Here is a 21,131-nt window from a genome sequence, read left to right as displayed (position 1 = left end):
AACCTTTGAGACTAAATGTTCTACAGAAGACGAAAACAACCTCAGATCAGAGCGACTTCCGCAAAGCTCTCTGCTTTAGAACTTCAGTATCTTGCTCAATTTTCCATGAGCTGTTAAGTTGGCTTATGACCCATAGAGGAGTTTCCATATAAGACCAAATGTTGTCTCTGTTAAGAAATTTAAGTTGCAGGGGCTGGAAAGATGGCTCAGCACTTAAGAACCCTGGCTGCTCTTCTAGAGGAGCCGAGTTCAATTCCCAGCACCCACATGGCAGCTCACAACTGTCTGTGACTCCAGTTCCAGGGGTTCTGATACCAGTACACATAAAATAAAATAAATTTTTAAAAAAATTTAAGTTGGAAGGTAGGGACAGAGGCTGGGGAGATAGCTCAGTCAATAAGGCGTTTGCACAGACACAGGGATATGAGTTTGATCTTCAGATCCCACGCAAAAAACAAGCAAGCAAGAAAGCCAAGCATAATGAACGGCACATGGTTGCAGTTCCAGGGCTGGTGGTTAGAGACTGGCTACCTGGGGCTTAGTGGTCAGCCAGGCTACCACAACCAGTCAGCTTCAGGCCAGTCTACCATAACCAAACAGCTTCAGGCCAGTCTACCACAGCCAGTCAGCTTCAGGCCAGTGAGAGAGCTTGTCTAAAAAAAGAAAAAATCACTCTTTAAGTGATCTTTAAGACACTTGAGTTTGACCTCTGGCCTCTACATGATCCACACATAAATGAACACCTGCATGAACACCCTCCACACACCCCCACCCCCTCACAGGCTCATCCACACACACACACACACACACACACACACACACACACACACACACACACAGGCTCATCCATACACGATTTAAGTTTGGATTTAGCATTAGTTGTCTTTCTTACCTTTTTCCTCAAAACAAATGCATTTGCCCTCTCTCTCCTCCTCCCTCCCCCCCCCAAGTTTGATGAAAGCTAAGAACATGCAGTCCCATGTAGCCAGCTACACAGACAAAAGTGCAAAAAGATTGTGATTCTCCAAAGGATACTCGCTGTGACAGAAAGGCAGACAGCCAATCATAGGCGAGGTCCCAGAGGTAGGGAGGGAGATTATCATTCCCACCTTCTTCTCACTCTTAAAAAGTCTGCAAGAGGGATGTCAGCATTGGCCTTCCAGACCCTAGGCCAGAAGGAGACTGTGGGATCTTCAGGAGGGACGTCAGCATTGAACTTCCAGACCTTAGACTGGAAAGAGATGGTGGAGCTGACAGTGCTGGTCGGAAGGCAACTCTGAGATTGACAGCTTATTGCCTACTACATAGCAACCTTTATTTGGAGATCAGTGTTACTCTATGCTGATCTGGAAGGCAGCCATTAAAATGAACTCTGAACAGTTACTCGTTAGACAAAGCATCTTATTCTTTAAGAGCTTTTCAGAACTGAGTATAAAGTACATATCGCTTAAATGAACATTACATTTCAATGACATACAGGGTTTGCATCTCCAACTGACATCTACTAGGAGGAAGCTCTAGATAATCCCCTACCGGCACTGTTGTGAGAGAACTCACAATTTAGCACTAAAAATAGTGTGTGTTGTTGGGTGTGGTGGCACATGCCTTTAATGTCAGTACTCAGGAGGTGGAGGCAGGTGGATTTCAGTGAGTTTGAGGCCAGCCTGGTCTACATAGTGTGTTCCAGGACAGTTAGTTAGCTGCGTACTGTGTCTATGCCAGGAAAATAAACAAAAAAAGGTGTGTGTGTGTGTGTGTGTAAGATAGCAAGAAAGAGAGAGACTCAGTTATAACTGGTAAAAACTGTATCAAACCCTCCAAATTGGCTATAAAGCAAAAGTATCACTCGTACAACATTAAAACATTTAGAATTAATTTTTAAATTATATTTTTTTATTTTGTATGCATGGAAATTTAGCTTGCATGTATGTGTGTGTAGTGCTTGTGGTGACTAGAAAAAGGCATTGGATCCTCTAGGACTAGAGTTACAAACTTGTGAGCTGTTATGTGGGTGCTGGGAATTGAACTTGGGTCCTCTGGACTCATTGTTCTTAACCACTAAGACATTAGTCTAGCCTCAATATTTAGAATTTGTTGTGGTCAGTATATTGTGCTTCTAGGTTGGGAGGTAAACTAAAATAAAAAGTTATGTTGGTGAAATCTAGGTTTTAATATCTATAATGGGTTGAACCAAGTTCACAGAAAGCATATAACAAAGTTATGATGTCAAGAAAGAAGTAAACCTCTTTTTTTGCTAGGGGTGTAGATGAAGAAAAAAAGTCTTCCAAATTAAAGAATTTGAGAATTTCTGGACTAGGCACATGCCTTTAAATCTCATTATTAGAAAGGAAGAGGCAGGCAAATCTTCTTATGTCCAAGAGCAGCCTGGACTACATGATGAGATCTGGGCCAGCCAGGGCTCCATAGTAAGATCTTGTTTATAGCACAATTAATAAAAACCCAGAGACAAATATTGGAGTTCAAATGAAGGTCAGAAAACTAAAACAGCCAGTCACTGGCTCTTCTACCTTAGTCTGAAATGGTGATCCTGCCTCCAGAGATCTCAGAAAGAGAGCAGTCTCCTTCCCTCTTATATTCTTCTCTAGGGCTGGGATTAAAGGCATGCACCACTACTGCCTGGTTTCTATGGTGAACTAGTGTGACTACTGGGATTAAAGGTGTGTGCCTCCACTGCAAGCTTTATTTATTAAAATACAAATAAAATATCACTACACTTTTCTTTTAAAAAAATACGGGAGGTAAATGTCAGAGCAAGAGGCTGGAAGGATAAGGATTTAGACATGTAAAATTAAGGGACAGGAACTCCTGCATAACTCTCAGAGCTGGGGGGAGCTGGGAGTGTCCAATACTGAGGATCAGAGGAACCAAGTAGAAGAGATCATAAAAAAAAGTAGAGCCCAATCCAAGAATGGGAAAGACCTCTATAGAACTCGAAACTCTGAAGAGAGGAGCTAGAAAATGCTCATAGTAACAACTGGAGAATCGGGTGTGTGCTGTCAAAGAATGCCTGAGGGCTGGGTATTGTGGCACATGTCTGTCATCCTAGCACCCAGGAAGAAGAGGCAGGAAGATACCAAGTTCAAATATAGCCTAGACAACATAATGAGACCCCACCTAAAACCACAGTAACAAAAGTGAACCTAAGAAAGGAGGCTGAGATATGACTCAGCACTGGACATTAGGATTGCTGGGACCCTTTGTGACTTTTGCATCTTTGACTTATGGTATACAAGAGGTGTCTTAAAGAGACCAGAGTCATAGGGGTATTGCTGTGTGGAAGGAAATTATGAAAAACAAAGATGGAGGAACAAAGATGGCTTCAGGTGTGTGTGGGGATTAGTGAGTAGCCTGTTCAACAATGGTGAAGCCAGGAACCAGGAGACACCTGACCAGATGATGACCAGGCATGACATCAAGCAGGATGTCCATCAGTGGCAGTGTTTCCTGAAGACAATCCGGTTCCTCTAAAGGCATATCCAGTCTGTGCAGATTTGGTCATCCCGGCAGCTATGTAATAATGAGCCCTGTTCCCATGCTCTCAGTTGCTTTTGGCGGTCCTTCAAACCAGTAACACGCACTGTAGTAGGGATGTATTGCGATCACCCTCTTAGGAGGGACAAGATCCACATTTTATAGGTCCTCAGTGTTTGTGTTGACCCACAATTTCCGCAAGGCTATTGTGAGAAAGAAGACCTGGCATACTCAGATACAGGAAACAGGGCTCAAGCCAAGAATGGTCAAGCCACATCCTGGTTGAGCTAGGAGGCACTAGAATGTGTGACTAGGATAAGAAGGTTTACCTCATAGAGGAATCAAATGAATGGACAACAATTCTCAATGGTACGTGTGTGGGTGTTTGCATGAATGTAGGTCTGTGTACCACATGGCTGCATTGACTGCAAAGGCCAGAAGAGGGCGCTGGATTCCCTGGAACTGGAGTTAACATATGGTTCTAAGCTGCCATATGGGTGCTGGGCACTGAACCCTGGTCCTCTGGAAGAGTAGCCAGTGCTCTTAATTGCTTCGCCATATCTTCGGGTTCATAACCCTTGAGTTTTCTGGTTTAGGGCCTGCAGTTTGTTCATCTGTCTGATGATAGACTCCTGCCTGCCGTGCTGGTAAGTGAACTCATATGTTATGAAAATTCCAGGAGAAGAGTTTACAGAAAAGGTTTCTCTGTCCAAGAACTGGATCCCTGGACCTCTAATCTGTGTCCTTAGGGGACATACTGTCACCATTTCTAGTGTGAGGGCTCTGGAGTGACTGTGTAACCTTCTAGTAATCAGAATCACCTCCCTAAACAAGAACCCCAATGAAGTTCTGTTGTGACGGCAGCTAACTGTCACCTGTGTTCCCATGAAGGCCGATGAGGACTCCGTTCGCATCAGAAGAGACTTCTCCGGTGGCTGCTCTGACTGATGACATTGGGGAAAGGTCTTGGGTCTTGGATGGGACGACAGACTTTGGGCGACTTTTGCCTCCTTGCACCCATCTTACAATCCAGGACAGACCTTCTGACACTTCTTGGCCTTTTTTGTCAAACCAAAACATTTCCTTCTGGGGGGGCAGGAGGAGAATCCTAAGCCTCAGAAAGCCAAAGAAACTTTACAGAAAGTTACAAAATTCTTTTTTAAAAAAAATATATTATATTATATATTTATTTTTGAGACAAGGTCTCTCTCTATGGCTCTGGTTGTCCTGGAACTCACTCTGTAGACCAGGCTGGCCTCAAACTCACAGACATCTGCCTGTCTCTACCTGCTGTGTGCTGGGATTAAAGGTGTGTGCCTCCATGTCTGGTGATTTATTTACTTGCTTTTATTATTTAATTTAGTTATGAGATTCTTAAGCCTCCTTTAAACCTCCTCCCTCAAGGCTGTAAAAGCAAATGACAGCTGCTGGGGAGAGGGTATCTCTGGGGGAAGTGCCTGCAACATATGCAGCAAGCTCCAGGATGCAGCCCCCATGCGGGGGTGGGCTTTCTGGTAATGCAGCACCTTTAGTGTGACCATGTCCTTAAGTGACCATGCTCCTGCGAATGACCCCAGTAAGTCACGGGCCCACCTAGACTTGGGAGGTGTTTGTTTGTTTTGGTCTATCATCGATGTTCTAGCTTGGGTGTATAGACGTTTACCCCAGAAAGAGTCACAGAACAGCTCACATTCCTCCTTTAGAAGGCTTTGCCATCACTGATTAAAGTCACAAATAAGGGTGGTTTCTGTTAGCCTGGCAGATGACAGGGTTAAAATGTCCAGGATTTGAGAAGCAGATCACTGTCTTAGCTGCTTCTAATGATCAATTCAGGAGTTTGGGAAGGACTTCCGATTTGAGGTGTTCTTTTTTTTTTTTTTCAAGTTGACTAGTGTGTTACTTACACCGGGAACCCTTTTCTCCACGGCCCCAACTGTTAGCTACAGCTTCAGAAAAACAGAAGAAGTTACATGTATGAAACATGTCAGAGCCTGTAGACTCCTGCAGCATATCTTGCTTGTGTTCTGTTCTGTCGTTTTCCGGTTTCCCTTTCCACGGAAGGAGCAAGCAGTGTTGCCACGTGGAACGGGCTGGGATATTCCCTTGGTCATGGCTTCCAACGTGAATCATTAACTGTGAGCTTCTGAAACTTGTCCGCCACTACACCAGGTTTCAGGTGTGTGCGCGCGTGGGTGTATCGGTGTGTGTGTGGGTGTGTGTGGGTGTGTGTGCTTCCTTACAAAACATCCTGTAAGCCACATAGTGGAGAGCCCCTTTCAGACTCTCACAAGCACCAGACACTGAGCCTGTGATGTGAGGACACGGAGGCAGACGGACTTTACGTGGGACTCCAGGATGGAAGCAGATACAGCCCAGGGCAAATGAAGTCCTTCGGGATGGCAGTCAGGTTGGTACAACCTGACCGGACAGATGAGTCATCTTAGGAAGCGTAATACATGGGTGGAGCTGGGAGGCAAGGTCACACTGCCCACGTGTTCTTGTTTTAGAGTTACCTTGGTATTGATCCACAAGGGTTACAGCAAAACACATGGCCTGTTCTTTGGCCAGACAAGCATGGGAACCCCCATGCTACCACAAGGGTCAGAGAAAAGGGTTGCTGACCCTAAGGGAAGAATGTTGACTTGGGCTGAGATGTTCATTGTTCTTCAGTTGTGAACCCCCAAATAGGTCAGGATTAAACAGTAGGAAACGGTGGAACCTGGAATTAATTAGACTTGGTTTTAATTACAGCTCCTCCATTTACTCAGCTCAGGTTATTTTACTTTGTAAAACTTGGGGTTTTATTGTTGCTTTTGTTGTTGGTTTTTTTTTTCCTCCTCTGAAAATGGAGATAAAACTTCATGGAGCTATGAGAATGTAATAAAATGATATTGTAGATGTGCTTGCTAACTCAAGCAGCCGGTAACCAAAGCCCTTACTGCCCGGGAGACTGAGTGGTCATGACAGTTTTCAGCCCACTGGCAGCTCTGATAAGTCTCGAGGCCTCGTTTTCAGCTCTGCCTTTTGGAACCTTGGGTCCTAAGTCTCTTTTCAGTTATAATACTACCGATTTTATCACAATACTGTAGTGCTGCTGAGAACTCAGAAAACACAGGGTTCTCTTCCTGCTGTGCGGCGAGGGCAGACAGGGTCGCACACGTCTACAAGAGAAGAAGCTTGGCTTTCTCGTAGACTCCGAACACTCGGGTTCTGGGCACATTAGTCGTGAGGAATCTCACCAGGCATGCGGCATGGGTGCCTCTGGGAGGAGGACTCAGTGGTGGGTGATATGTCCGCCAAGCACAGGTCTCCCTTAGGTCTATGTGAGCTCAAGATACGTGAAGAGTTGTGTGTTAAAGATGTCTATCAACTGCGGATAGACAGGGAACTTTATTGACCTGTAAAGAAAAATGAAATAAATCTGCAGGTAACTTGCTAGATCTGGGAAACGCGATGCTGAGTGAGGTGACCTAGACCCAGGAAGACAAAAGTGGCACATTCTCGCTTACATGGGGATCCAAGATCTGTGCATTCAGCTCAGAGTAACTGTCCAATCCTGGAAACCAGACAGGGTCACTGGTGGAGTGGGGGTCGTAGGCACAGGTGATATGGAGGGATGGAGTACTGGTGAGCGAGTTTTAAGTGGGGGTGGGATGAGAGAGTAGGGTAGAGGAAGGGGTAGGAGGACGGATAAACAACACTAAGGATGTTTGGAAAAGCCATATGGGGGCTGAAGTGGTCTAAAGCACTTGTTGCTCTTGTGAAGGAACTGGGTTTAATTCCCAGGACCCACATGATGGTTTACAACTATCTGTAACTGCAGATCCAAGGGATCTGACACCCTCTTCTGACATCCGTGAGTACTAGACATGTATACGGTTGACCTACATAGATGTAGGCAAAACATCCACTCACATAAAATAAACAAATTTTTTAAAAATTTAAAGAGTTCAATTGATGATACTCTACACAGAGGATAATATGCCTCCCAGTTTGCCAGATAAAAAGTCCAGTCTCAAGTACAGGATATTCCCCCTTGAGTTGTGGGTCAAGATTACCCTGGATACAACCTCAAACAATACAGCCTATTGCCATTGCTATCTGTTGTCCACTAGAACATGGTGGCTAGACCCTATTGCTAAAGACATTATATACTTTGGCCTTAGGACGTGGAGAAATCAAGTTTCTACTTACCAGGAAGCCTCCTCGCTGCTACCTCACTCTCAGAGAACCAGAAGATGCTCTGCAGAGAGCTGGAACAAAAAAGAAGATTCATCAACAGTCTCGCCCAGCTGTGAACCCTGTGATTCACCATAATGACCAGATGACAAGATATGCCCAGAGGAGGAAAAAGATTTTTCTTTACAGATCAATAATGGCATGAATGCTGTAGGGATAACTGATTATTTTCTCATTGCATTTAAGTCTTGCTTCCCAGAGGAAAACACATGCCCGATATTGCAAATCTGGCCAAGAACCATGGTTGGGAAGCCCATAGGTTCCAGGAATAAACCTATAATTACTACTGTTCTGCTAAATAGACATATCAGACTGTCTTCTAAGTTCTGATTTTGATATCCAAAGATTTGTACAGCTCATCAAAAAAGTTTGTTTGTTTGTTTGTTTTGAGACAGGGTTTCTCTGTGTAGCTCTGGCTGCCGTGGAACTTGCTCTGTAGACCAGGCTGGTCTCAAACTCAGAGATCCACCTGCCTCTGCCTCCTAAGTGCTAGAATTAAAGGTGTGTGCCACCACCACCAGCCCAGAGAAGCTTCTTTTGTACAGTGAACAACGATTAACAGAAACTCATAACCTGTCAAAGAGAAGAGCGTAAGTGTCTGCAGAACTCTCAGCACAAGGGGGCCATCAATATCTACTTCCTACCTCCAAAGGGGGCATCTCAGAAGATGGGACAGAAAGATTGTAAGAGCCAGAGGTGGGGGTGAAAGAGTGCTCTCTGGACAGGACAGCCCGGCTGCACCCACAAACTCAGATCTAGTGGTTGCCTGCACTGGATCTGTTCATCAAGCCAGTTAACACTGTGGCTTGGGGAGGGACTCACAAGCTGAGGGACTTCTAGCTGAGGAACTAGTACCAGCTGACGACTTCTTGGGGAGCGGGAATAAGTTGGCCACCTTCCAGTGAATGGCCCCACACTTATGAATAAGTGGACAGCATAACCTATAAAAAAAGGAGGGTGCAAGTTGGAATGGGCTGAAAGGTAGAGCTGGGGAGAGTTAGAGGGAAGAATGGGGATATTGTCAACATACACTATATGCATATATGAAATTTTTAAAAATAATTTATTTAGACAATATTTTTATGCTCCTCATTCCTGTACACAAATAGTCATTGGCAACTATAATTTAATAGCTTATGACAAAGGATGAGGGATAATGGTCATCAAATAGGAACCAAAGATTATTCGATCAGTTACTTACTTATCTTACTGGCAGATACCCGACAAAAGCAACTTAAGGAAGGACAGATTTGTCTTTTGACTCCCCGCTTTCAGGTGTGGCCCATCATGGTTGAGAAGGCACAGCAGCAGGAGCGAGGTGGCTAATCACATTGCAGGAGAGAGGCGGCTGGTCACATTGCTTCCATAGTCAGAGAGCAGAGAGATGGGTGCTGATGCTCTTCTTCCGACATCCTCCATACTTGGTCTCAGGAGCAAGGCCGTGGAATGGCACTACCCACATTCAGAGTTTATTTTCCCCTCCTTGGTTCACCCTTTCTGTAAACATCCTCAGACACACACCTCGAGGTCTGTTTTCATGGCGATTCTAAACCCAGTCGAGTTACAATGAAGATTACCCATCTCAATATGTCACATGCTTCTAGAATTAGCATCGTAAGTATCATCGATATCACCGCTCAGGCTGTCTGAAACCTTGGTGTCCTCTTAGCTCTTCTGTATTATCCTCTGTGCGGTCTGTCTGTGCAGTGTGTCTGTCATTCGCCCATCACACCAGCAGTCTGGACTGGGTCCTCTTGCCTGGAATGATTAATACAGATTTTCCCTAACACAGAGGCAAACTCTAGGGTTTGGATAACGGGATAGAAGTGAGGGAGAGAAGAGAGTGAGACGGGGTGGAAAAGCCAGCAACAGGATGCTTTACAGTAGGGACAAATCTCATGGGAACCACGAAAGGGAGATAGAGAATGCCTTCCAGAACAGTCGTCTAAGGGAGAGAGGACAGATGTTCAGTCAACACTTGCTCCTACTGGTTGAGGAAAACCCTGTCTACGTTTGCCCTGTACACTATGGGCAATGCGATTCCTAAAGAAAACCTGGGCCATCACCTGAAAGACTAGTGTATGTCACCTCAAGTCACTGGTGGTCTGGTGTGATGCAATATACCTTCCTTCCTAGTTTCTGATAACCAGGCAGCTGAGAAAATGAATCTTCTTCCTATCTCTGTATGTCTGGCTCCAAACTATCCTAAATCTAACGATAGCTGAATCTTCCTAACAAATAGCTCTTATTATATATTGCTCTGCTTGAAAAATCTTTCCTTCAACCCCCTCCCCCCATACAGGGATTCTCTGTGTTACAGTCCTGGCTATCCTGGAACTTGCTTTGTAAACCAGGCTGGTTTCAAACTCACAGAGATTCGCCTGCCTCAGCCTCCCAAGTGCTGGGATTAAAGGCGCACACCACCATCTCCTGGCCTGTTTGAAAATATTTAATATCACCTTTTCTTCATAATATTCTGGGGGAATATTAGACTTCTTTTGGTGTTGCCCCAGGTCCTTGTGAACTTATCTCAACCTCATAACTTTTAGAGTAACCCAGGAGTGATCTGTCAGCCTTGTTAGAATATGCACAAGCACTCCAATACTTCATCTGGGCATGCTCTATCCGCTGCCTGGAGAGTGTTCTTTCTCCTTAGATGCTGAAATTTTATCTAACCCTCAAAGGACAGTTCAAATGTCACCTGTATCGCTTTTGATTGTTGCATAACAAATTACTGGGGACACAGTGGCTTCCGTGGTTTGAATGAACGAACAGACTCTCCCAAACTCATGCTGAGATTTAGTTGACAATGAGGCAGTGTTGAGGGGAGAGGCCTTAAGAGGTCCAATCCCAGCAGGCAGATCCCCATGAGTTCAAAGCCTGCCTGGTCTACACAGTGAGTTCTAGGACAGTCAGGGCTACACAGAGAGACCTTGTTTCACTCCCCCAAAGTAATTAAGTCATATGGGCTCTGTCTTCCCTGGTGAGTTTAATGCCTAAACTAAAGGGCTTTGGAGAGTAGCTCTCTCTTTACTTTTCCGTCTTCTGCCACCCGAGTTCCAGCCTTTTTCCCCCTCAGAGGATACAGCATGCCATGTGCCATCTAGGAAGAAGACAAGCTGTCATCTTTCCTTCCTTCCTTCCTTCCTTCCTTCCTTCCTTCCTTCCTTCCTTCCTTCCTTCCTTCCTCCCTCCCTCCCTCCCTCCCTCCTCCCTCCCTCCCTCCCTTCCTCCCTTCCTCCCTTCCTTCTTGACTTTTCATTTTTCCATTTCCAAAATAAGTGAATACATTTGTTATACTTTGTTTGTCTCAAGCATTATGTTAAGCACATGAACAAACACTTCAGTGCCTCAAACTAAGGAGATGGGAGGCTGAGGCAACTCAGCTGGGCTGTCTGCTTACAGTTTCACAAAGTTGAGGTGTTAGTCAGAACGGGTGGTAACCTGGCATTCTTGAGACAAGTCAGATTCCAGGCTCTCGGCCAGATTCAGTTCCAAGTGGCTGCAGAAACGAGGGCTATGTATCCTTATTGGCTGTTGGCTGGGGAATGTTCTCAGGGGCCTTTTCTGTCTCAGCAATGGAGAATTTGTGGCACTTCATGGCCCTCTTCACACTGAGTTTCTGTGACCTCCTCTACCGTCTGCAGAAGAAAACTGCATGACTTTTAAAACATCACTTTTAAAGTGATGAGACTGTCCCCTCCAGGACATAACCGTGTGGATGACGTCTTAACCGCGAGGGCTAGGGTGACGTCTTAATCACGAGGGTGACATCTCTAGCGCACAGATTTCATTGCCAAAGGGAAAGAGAGCAGACAAGAGTGGGTGTTAGGGTTAAGATTAGAATTCTATGTCACCACCACTTCCAGAAGGTCAGTCCTCGCTCCTGGTAATGAAAACAGTCTTCACACCTCACAGCGCTTCATGCTAATGAGCTCATTATGCTTGCACCGGAGTCTCTAGGATCTCATTTTCCTCTCCACAAGTGAAGGCCCTTGATTTTGTTTACTTTCCATTTGTCTTAGTGTTGGTTAATTAAAATGTGATTACTATTATGCTAGAAGATATTTTGGTATTGCTTGTGCTTAAATAAAATAGCATATAAAAGACAAAATGTAAAAATCAAAAATGTAAATTGGAGTAAGTGAAGTCTATAAGAAATTATGTATTATATATAATCAATATAAGAGACAGACTCTTATTGTGCCCAGGTCGGTTCCAAACTCCTGGGTGTAACTTATTGTAATCCTCCTGCCTCAGCCCCTCAAATGTTTGGCAAAGTAAGTGGACATCACCAAGCCCAGCTTGAATATAATTTTTGCTGGCATCTTTTTTCATGACTCTTTTTATTCTATCTTCTTGGTGAGTTAAATATGAAATATCAACTAATGTATTTAGATTGTCCTACTATCTAATTTTGTGAATGTGTGCATGTGGGTTGAGGGGTGGGGGTTGATAACACTACCTTTTTTTTTTTTTTTTTGACAGGGTCTCACGTAGCCAAGGCTTAGCTCAAACTTGCTGTGTACCCAAACATGACCTTGAAATCTTTATGCTCCTCCCTTCCCTTTTCAAATGTTGGGATTACAAGTGTGTACAACCACGTCAGAGATTGAAAACACTATCCACTTAGCTTTTCCTCTGCCTGTTAACAATGCTAATTCCTTCTTTTTCTTGCTATGATTTTAGGTGTAATATTTTGGTGGCTGCTATACTTTTTGACATATTGACCCCTTTTGCCCCAGCAAAGTTTAAAGCCAACCAGTATTTTATTTGTTTCCTTCCAAATCTTACTCTCATGCTTAGTCTGTTATTGGTTTTATCTTAGATTGCTTTTAAGCATGAAAACACACACACATTTTATTATTGCTAATTAATGTTTAATGGTCAATGTGTGTATTGCTATCTAATACCAGTATGCTCACTTTTAGCCTTTGTATTTTGTAAATTTAACTTTTTTCATCTCTTGTAATTTTTCAGTGAGAGTATTTGTGTGGGAAATTTTCTAGGTTGTTATTTGGAAGAAGTTGCTTTTCCCCACCTGTTAGTTCCTCCCTGCTGAGATCTGGTGGGTTTGCTTACTGGTGACACCGAGTCGCGTTTTCCAGCCTGTTGCATGGCTGGACTCGTACGCATGTTGCTCTTACAGACTGCCTTTTTTTCGAGTATATGTTCTTTGAGGCTGCACTTCTTTATAAATACTGTTTGGCTATTTGTGTCAATTGATGTCTCCAGTAGCTTTCACACACATACACCACAAGCACACACATACACATATCACACAGACACCCACATACCCCACACACATACACACACACATCTCACACACCAAACATACCACATACACACATCACGCACACCACACAGACACACACATCATACACACACACAGACACACACATACACCACACACACACACACACACACACACACACACACGCACACACACACACACACCCCCACCCCTAAAAAGAAGTCCTGGGCCTCTGATCCATGGGAGGCTAGGATCCTGAACAGAGGGAGTCTGACTCATTCCGAGGCTTTGCTTTATATGATAACATTGTCAGCACTAACAATAAGTGGTCGCTAGAGGAGGAAATAACGCTGACGGTGTGTGATAATACTGGCCGCTACCCCTTATGGAAACTTAGCATGGGGCAGGCTCTGGGCTGAATGTTTTGGATATACAAACTCCTTTCATTGTCCCGGGAGGTGACGATACTGGTGCCAAGCTTAGTGTGGATACCTGGTCAGCATAGCATACACTACAACCCAGAATTCCTAGATTTAAGTAATCCTCCTGTCTCCACCTTTAGGAACTATATGTGTGTGCTGCCAAGTTCAACAAAGGTGTAGCCTAGACCGGCCTAAGCTTCACACCCTCTTGCTTCATCCTTTCTAGCTAGTTGATCAGTGTACCCCTTTACTTCTCACAGTCACACCAAATCTAAGAATTCCTGTTTACAGACATTGAAACCGAGGCTCCTAGCAATCAAATAAATTGTGTAATGACACATATCCATAAAGTAGCAGAAGTGGTGGCTTCTGTGTGACACTCAGTCCATGACTTGAGCCACTCCCTATATTTCTTTGCAAGACTGAAGTTCATAAGCTCCAAATGGACTTTATTTCGGGGGCGGAGGGTAGTTTGGCAAATGGGTTCAAGTTATTTGTAAACAAATGAATTTGGGTGCTAGAGAATTAGCTCAGTGGTAGGGCACTTACCAAGCAGGTATGGAACCCTGTTTCAATCCCAGAAATAAATAGGGTGGGGGAAAAGAGACTACCTTTCTTCTGCTATGTGTGAAAATGTTTGCTCATGGAGAATCAGCTGGCCTTTGATCTCTTAAAAAAATGTTTTTGAGATAATATAATTACATCATTTCCCCCTTCCCTGTCCTCCCTCCAAACCCTCCTATATAAGCTCTCCTTGCTCTCTTTCAAATTCATGCCTTCTTCTTTCTTTAACTATTATCACACACATTGTGTGTGTGTGTGTGTGTGTGTGTGTGTGTATTCCTAAATACATAAATACAACCTGTTCAGTCTGTATAATGTTACTTGTAGTGTGTTTTCAGGGCTGACCCTTTGGTATTGGACAATCAGTTGGCGTGCTTTTCCCTGGGGAGACTATTTCTCTCTCTCTCTCTCTCTCTCTCTCTCTCTCTCTCTCTCTCTCAGCATTCCTTAGCCGTCTGGAGTTCTTTGTCTTTGAGGACTTCTGCTGTGCACTTTGTTGAGCATGTCTTTTGTTGTCCCCGTTCAGCACATGCTTAGGTGGTCACAGTGATCTCTGATCTCTTCATTAAATCTGCTTCTGTCCTACATGCCTTGGTGCCAAAGAACCAATAGACTAAATATGCCATTTTTTTTCCAGTCTGTTGAAAATTTCCTTCTGGCTATTGACCTGTATGTTCTCTCCCCATAAAGATGTATTTTCAGACTTACTTAAAATTCAGAGTTAGGTTCTAGCATTATCTGAAAAGAGCCATTTAACTTACCACTGCCCACCAAGACACTCATCATCTTTAGGTTCAACCTGTTTGGGGTTCACAGGCCTACCTTCCCACCTTCATCTCCCATTCTCACAGGCTACTTGTAAATACTGTGTCTCTAAATCCAAATGCCATTATCCCCAGAGGTGACTGTGCTAACCTGGCTGATGTTGCTTCAAGGTCTCTGCTCACATCAACCTTGTGTCTGGCAGGACTCAGGCTGTCACTTGGGTCAACAGGTTCTGCCAGCTCACCTGAAATCCAGGAAAATGTTTCTTTGCAGTTGTATATAGCATGTGTCCTTGTTGGGACATTTAGATCCACACAATGTACTTGGGCCCATCTTAGGACATAGTAATTTATATAACCCTTTTCATGGTGACCTAAGACTTTGATGGCCTTGAATATAGCAGAAGAAATCTGCCAGTTCATGAACTTTAGTGGACAGTTGTGTCCATATAAAGAACCAGGTACGCTGACCGTAAGACACCTCTGCCCGTCCTCATAATTTTCCAAATGGTACGAGCCTTGTGAGGGATGGACATTGGATGCATCTTCATGAGACACCTGGAAACTTGCAGCCTTGAGCATGCTAACAAAGTCTTACTCTTGGTTAGTGCTTGCATCTGCTGCTACTGTTGCTGCTGCCGCAGCTGATGGCAACTTCTTGGGGGTTTCTCCCAGCATTAGAGGGCACTATAGCTTAGGTTTGGGAGCAGAAACCGTACTTACTTCAGGGCAAGATGAGGTAATCAGAACTGGCGCTGCCGTCCTGCTGTAAACAACCAGAAAACTGGACAAACTGGATGAGGGAATTGCTCCCTGGAATTTGGCTCACTGTATGGGACTGGAATGTTTTAGGAAGGAGGCTGACTGAGTGAGCATACTATGGCAGCACCAGGGAGAGCTGGTGCTGAGCCCTGACAGAGCACAGAAGAGGGATCCCTTCTGAGCCGAGAAAGCAGAGTTTGGGGCTGTAGACCTGCCTTCAGTCCATGGAGCTGGGCAGTAGAGCCTTTTGCAAGGAATGGAAAGTGGTTATTATAAGATATGGAAACCAGTGAAACAGGAAGGAAAGCGACCACGTTAACTAAATGCAGGAAAGACAGCTGTCTATTCCAAAGTTTAAAAATTTTGGGAAGACACTACAAGTTAGTATCCTTATCTGAAATTCAAAAGTGTTTTGAGTTGCATATTCTTTTTTTTTTAAATCTGAGAATGTTTAACTATGCACAATGAGATATCTTGAATATGGGATCCAAGTTTACATATGAAATTCATTATGTTTCACATACACCTCATGTCATAGCCTGAAGGTTATTTTTGTATTTTTAGTTCATTTATGGTTTGATTGACTTCTTACAAGAGGTCAGGAGTGGAATTTTCTACTTCTGACAAGTCGGTACCAAAAAGTTTTGAACTCTGGAATATTTCAGATTTCCAATTTTTAATTTGTATGGAGAAAATGAAAAGACAAAACACCTAATGCAAAAAAATTCTCAATACTTATGTGCACCAAAGGATGTTCTCCCAAACTATGTTTAAAAATTTTTACAACTCAACAGTCAGGCACAAAACTTACAGGTTTGCTGAAGCCTTCAAGAAAGGAAATATAAATGACCAGTTATCACAAATTATTAGAAAGTACGACCTGGTCTCGGTGAGTTCAAAACTAGCCTGGTCTACATGGCAAGTTCTTTACCAACTAGGACTATATAATGAGACCTCGAATCAATCAAACAAGTGAGCTTCAAAAACATTCTGTGGATTATATGATGTTTGTTCAAAGAGTAGATCTGTATAATTTATAACTATATAAAGATGTGTCACATTTGTTTATGCTATGGAATATTTACTTTAATTGTGAAAAGGTGTGTTACATTTGTTTATGCTCCTTTGTTTAACAATGTAAAGATGTTTTACATTTGTTTCATCTTGCCTGCCCAATGCACCTGATTGGTCTAATAAAGAGCTGAATGGTCAATAGCTAGGCAGGGCTGTTGAATAAGTTGGAGGAGAAATCTAGGCTGGAGAAAGAAGGAGGAGGAGAGAACAAGGGAGAAAGAGAGGGACACAACTGGGGTCAGAAGCCAGGGGGTCACCAGCCAGACATGGAGATAGCAGGAAACTAAGATATACAGGAAAGAAGAAAGGAAGGAAGGGAGGAAGGAAGCTAAAAAGTCCCAAGGCAAAACAAATAAAGAAAAACAGATTAAAATAAGAGCTAAGCTAAGGTCAAGCATTCAAAACTAATAGTAAGTTTCATTGTCATGATTTGGGAGTTGAGTAGCAACTCCAAAAGAAAAAGCCTGGTGCATAGATCTTCAATGTCATTACCAAATACACACAACAGTAGCTATGTGTTGGAAAGAATGCATTAAATAAGTAGATCATGGTAATAGTTTTACCATCTACATGTAGGCCAACACATCATGTTGTCATGTATATATATATATATATAATCTTTGTTGGTTATATCACAATAAATAGAGAGGAAAATAAATAACATGGAAAGGGAACTCACAAATTTTAAGACAGACAATGGGAGATGTGAACAGAACTTTGCTTTGCATGAGTAAGGTGCCTAAAAATGATTCTGAAAATCAGAATCTCTCTTCAAGAAAGGGATGATCAATTTTGTACTCACTTAGCTTATGTGCAGGGTTTGTCAAATTATAATAATACAAAGAAGACAACAACTACAAATTTTGAACAGAAGTCACATGTAAAGGAGTAAACCCTGAATGCTACTACTTACACGACATTCGAAGACAGGTACACACTGTCTAGCCCTAGAAAGCAGACCACGCATGCCCAGGGTGACAATGATGGACATGAAGGTACACAAGTATAACAGAAATGTTACATAACCTTATTCTGTGGCATTTTCAAGGGTTTATATTTTTGTTCAAACTAAAAGGTATACCCTAAAATATATGCATAATATGGTGTATCAGTTAGACCTCAATGAAGATGATTAAAATAAAGACCACGTGTTTATGTGTCAGGGTAACCAACCTGCCACTTCTCATTAATACATGATCTTGGACAAGGTCCTTATTTAAGCTCAAATTCATTACCTGTAATTTAGGAATACTATGAGGATTTAACCAGATTCTGAGCCATTTCAGGGTCTGGCATGAACCTTGAAACCAACAGTCAAGAGTTGTCCCTGATCATGTCAAGAGATAAATAATATGGTTTATAATTCTCTTGTTCTTTTGAGAAGCTACCTCTGAAGGTATCAGGGGTCATGTGTGCTACAGCTACCCACATATCATGCAGGCAGAACACACAGACTTGAGCTTATCAACCCAAAGAGAGGAAGGCTTGTTCCATCAAAGCTTTAGAGCTTTCTGTCCACGCAGGGTGGTCCCTGGCTGCTTGGAGCCTGTGGTAGATATCTGAATGAGAATGTGTGGTGGGATGAGTTGCTCACTTCGTGGTATCCAGGAAGGAAAAAGAGAGACCAAAACAGGCATCCACAATGTCTTTGCAAGGCATGCTGCCAGCGGCCTATGTCAGTTGACTCCACTTTGAAGCATTTCATCAGCTCCGAATAGTATCACTCTGGAGTCCAAACCCTCCATACATAGGCTTTTGGGAGACATTTCAGGTTCAGATCGTAGCACTATTCGTTGGAAAAGCATCTTCCAGTTCGTAAACAAGCAGCAGGGGAAACTGGATTAATTTCTTTTCCTAGCTAAGTATAATAATATCTTGTTCCTAGATACAGGGAAAGTTCTGGCTCTTTAAGACAAAATGACATCTTCCGGGGACAAGGTATCCAGTTATAGTCAGGCTGACATGAGTTGATCCAGCTAGGTGTCAGAACATCAGATCCCTCTTGGACTCATTTATGGTGTCACGTTTCCCTAAGGTTTCTGCCTTTCTTGTTTATGACATCTTGTCTGACAACTTGAGCCTGCCCTGCCCATGATTTGGTCATCTGCCACTTACCTTATGATTACAATCTCAGTGGCAACTCCTGCCTGAATTTACCACCTTCTCACAGATGGACCATTTAACCACACTCTGACTAACAGATTCCACGTGTCTCCTGTAAAACTTCTGACCCAGATGGCTCCTGCCTGCTGCTTCCCTTGGAGCCCGCAGAAGCATGAACTCTTGAGACTGAATGGCTCTCTCCTCATACCTGAGAGAAGTACAAGCATTTTTGGCAGGAGGTTTATCTGAACTTCTGAGCTGAAGCATCGCAGCTACATTCCTACATCCTTGCAAGGGATTCCAGTCCAAGATAAGACATTCGAATGAGATGGGTTGAGTTTAACATCAGATTTAGATGAAGATGCATTTTATAGCTTTGGTACAACACCATTCCTTACTCACCCATATATGTCCTTAGAGGAAGCCCTTCTGCTCACCAGAATTTTTCCCAGTTTAATTTTTAATTCCAGTGATCTTTGGCTGTTCCCATGTTAACTTAAACACATGCTCTATGAGCTTTTGTCCTGCTCCTTTGGGCAGTGCTGCATGGTGTGGAGTCTGGACTTTCATCTTGGGCAGATGGGGATATCAGCTCTGCCGTGCTTGATTGCTGTGGCTCAGAGGAGAGCTCTCAGTCCTAGATAATCTGGGTTTGCTTTTGCTCATGGAACATGCCAGTATCACCCCTCTCATCATCTCTGCACTTGCTGTCCCCTTTCTTGTGGTCCAGGCTGGTCTCAAAACTCCCAAACTCAAGTGATACTACGAACTCAGCCTCCCAAGAAGCTGAGACTTGAAGTGCACTCCTGATACACTCTCCTTGTCTAGGTCTTCTGAAGGTAGTCCTTGTCTTCCTGATAGCAGTTTAATGTTATCTCTTTGGATGGGACTTTCCTGGGCCTACATAGGCCCAGTCTCTATAATGTCATCTTACTTTACTTTTCTTCTAGTATTGCTCTTATTTATGTATTTTTGGGTCATCCTAATTAGAGTACATAGTTTTCAGAAGCAGGAAAAGCCCTTATCTGTCTTTTCCGCCACCATATCTCTAGAGCTTGGAATTATACCTAGTCCAAACAAGGTAAATTCTTTAGAAGTATTTGTGGAATGGATCAACAAGTCAGCGCCTCTAAGCTTCGGTTGCTCTGTAAAATAGAGACCATAGTCTCCCCTTCAGGGTTAGTGAAGGTCAATACTTAGGAACAAATGTTCATGGAGGGATCGAATGCATGTGTGGTGTGCACTGTGTGCTATAAAGGACAGACCTAGTTGTAGCTATTTTTTTCTGCCATTCTCTCCTCTCTAGTACGTAGTTTCCCCTGTAACTTTGTACATATCTTATTGCTGTGTATATGGAATGAACTCAGTGAAACCTGGTTTATCTGTTTATATTTCACTTGAGATAGGGGTCTGACTTGTGGTCCAGGCTGGTCTCAAAATTCCTGAACTCGTGATACTACCAACTCAGCCTCCCAAGAAGCTGGAACTAGAGGTGCACACCACTGAGTCTGTTTATAAATTTAATCAAAATAAAGTTTCTTCTGTTTTTTAATGTAAACTTTCTGGTAGTTTTTTTCACAGTCTCAGCTTGTGAATTCTCTGCCCTGTGAGTCTTTTCTTGGCTGTTCACAATGGCAAGGTTAGGGGACTTGGTGACTATTCCCTGTGTGACTTGGGCCAGAGACATTTGACTTCATTCATGCGCTTGCAGGTAGAGCTTTCTCCACTAGACCACACACACTTTGAGTCTTCCTCCTTGTGTTCCTAACGACAGGCCCCAGCCCTGGTGGCACTCTGTAGAGGCACCGAAGGATTGGATTGGATTGTTGTGGGAGAACACCCACATCAGCCAGCTCGCAACCAACTGTAACTCCTGTTCCAGAGAGATCTGACAACTCTGGCCTCTGCAGGCATCTGTACTCATGTACACACACACACACACACACACACACACACACACGCACGCACGCACGCACATACACACACACACGCACACACACACATGCAAATCATTAAAAATTTAGTCTCTCTATTCCTCTAGTCACATTTCAAGTAGTCAATAGGGAATTGGGGTGTAGCTCAGGGGCAGAAAATAGCCTTCCCATAAAGGAGGACTTGGGGTCTCTTCTCAGCACAGGAGAAAAGGAGTCCTTTGTAGTATTCTAACAACTTTCCTATTTAATAGCCCCGCTCTAGAGTTCAGAGCAGTCCAGAGTTGGGAATACAAAAAAATTGATGTTTGTGTAGATAAGGTTTAACAGTGTAGGAAGAACATGGTCAGGGAAATGGGAAGTGGTAGGACTGAGAGTCAGTTACCTTCAGCATGCAAAGGCCAGTGAAGAACAGAAAGACTTCAAAGGGTACAGAGAAGAAGCAGTCAGAGACAGAAGGAAAAGTCGAAGGCAAAGGGTGTACAGAGGAGACGGGAGGAGCAGCAGCCACAGGATGCTGCAAGGA

General features: G+C 43.5%; 1 long non-coding RNA gene across 1 annotated transcript; it reads left to right on the top strand.

Annotated features, from left to right (window-relative positions):
- Positions 1-5,565: 5,565 nt before the first annotated feature.
- LOC146894814 (uncharacterized) lies at positions 5,566-8,248 on the top strand. Its single transcript, XR_015001108.2, has 2 exons — positions 5,566-5,899; positions 7,659-8,248. It is a non-coding gene; the product is annotated as an uncharacterized LOC146894814 (long non-coding RNA).
- Positions 8,249-21,131: the final 12,883 nt, after the last annotated feature.

This window comes from Myodes glareolus, chromosome 5, assembly GCF_982192425.1.
Source record: "Myodes glareolus chromosome 5, mMyoGla1.1, whole genome shotgun sequence".
Lineage (NCBI taxonomy): Eukaryota > Metazoa > Chordata > Mammalia > Rodentia > Cricetidae > Myodes > Myodes glareolus.
The sequence above is the reverse complement of the archived record's forward strand: the minus strand, read 5'-3'. Positions and strand labels throughout refer to the sequence as shown.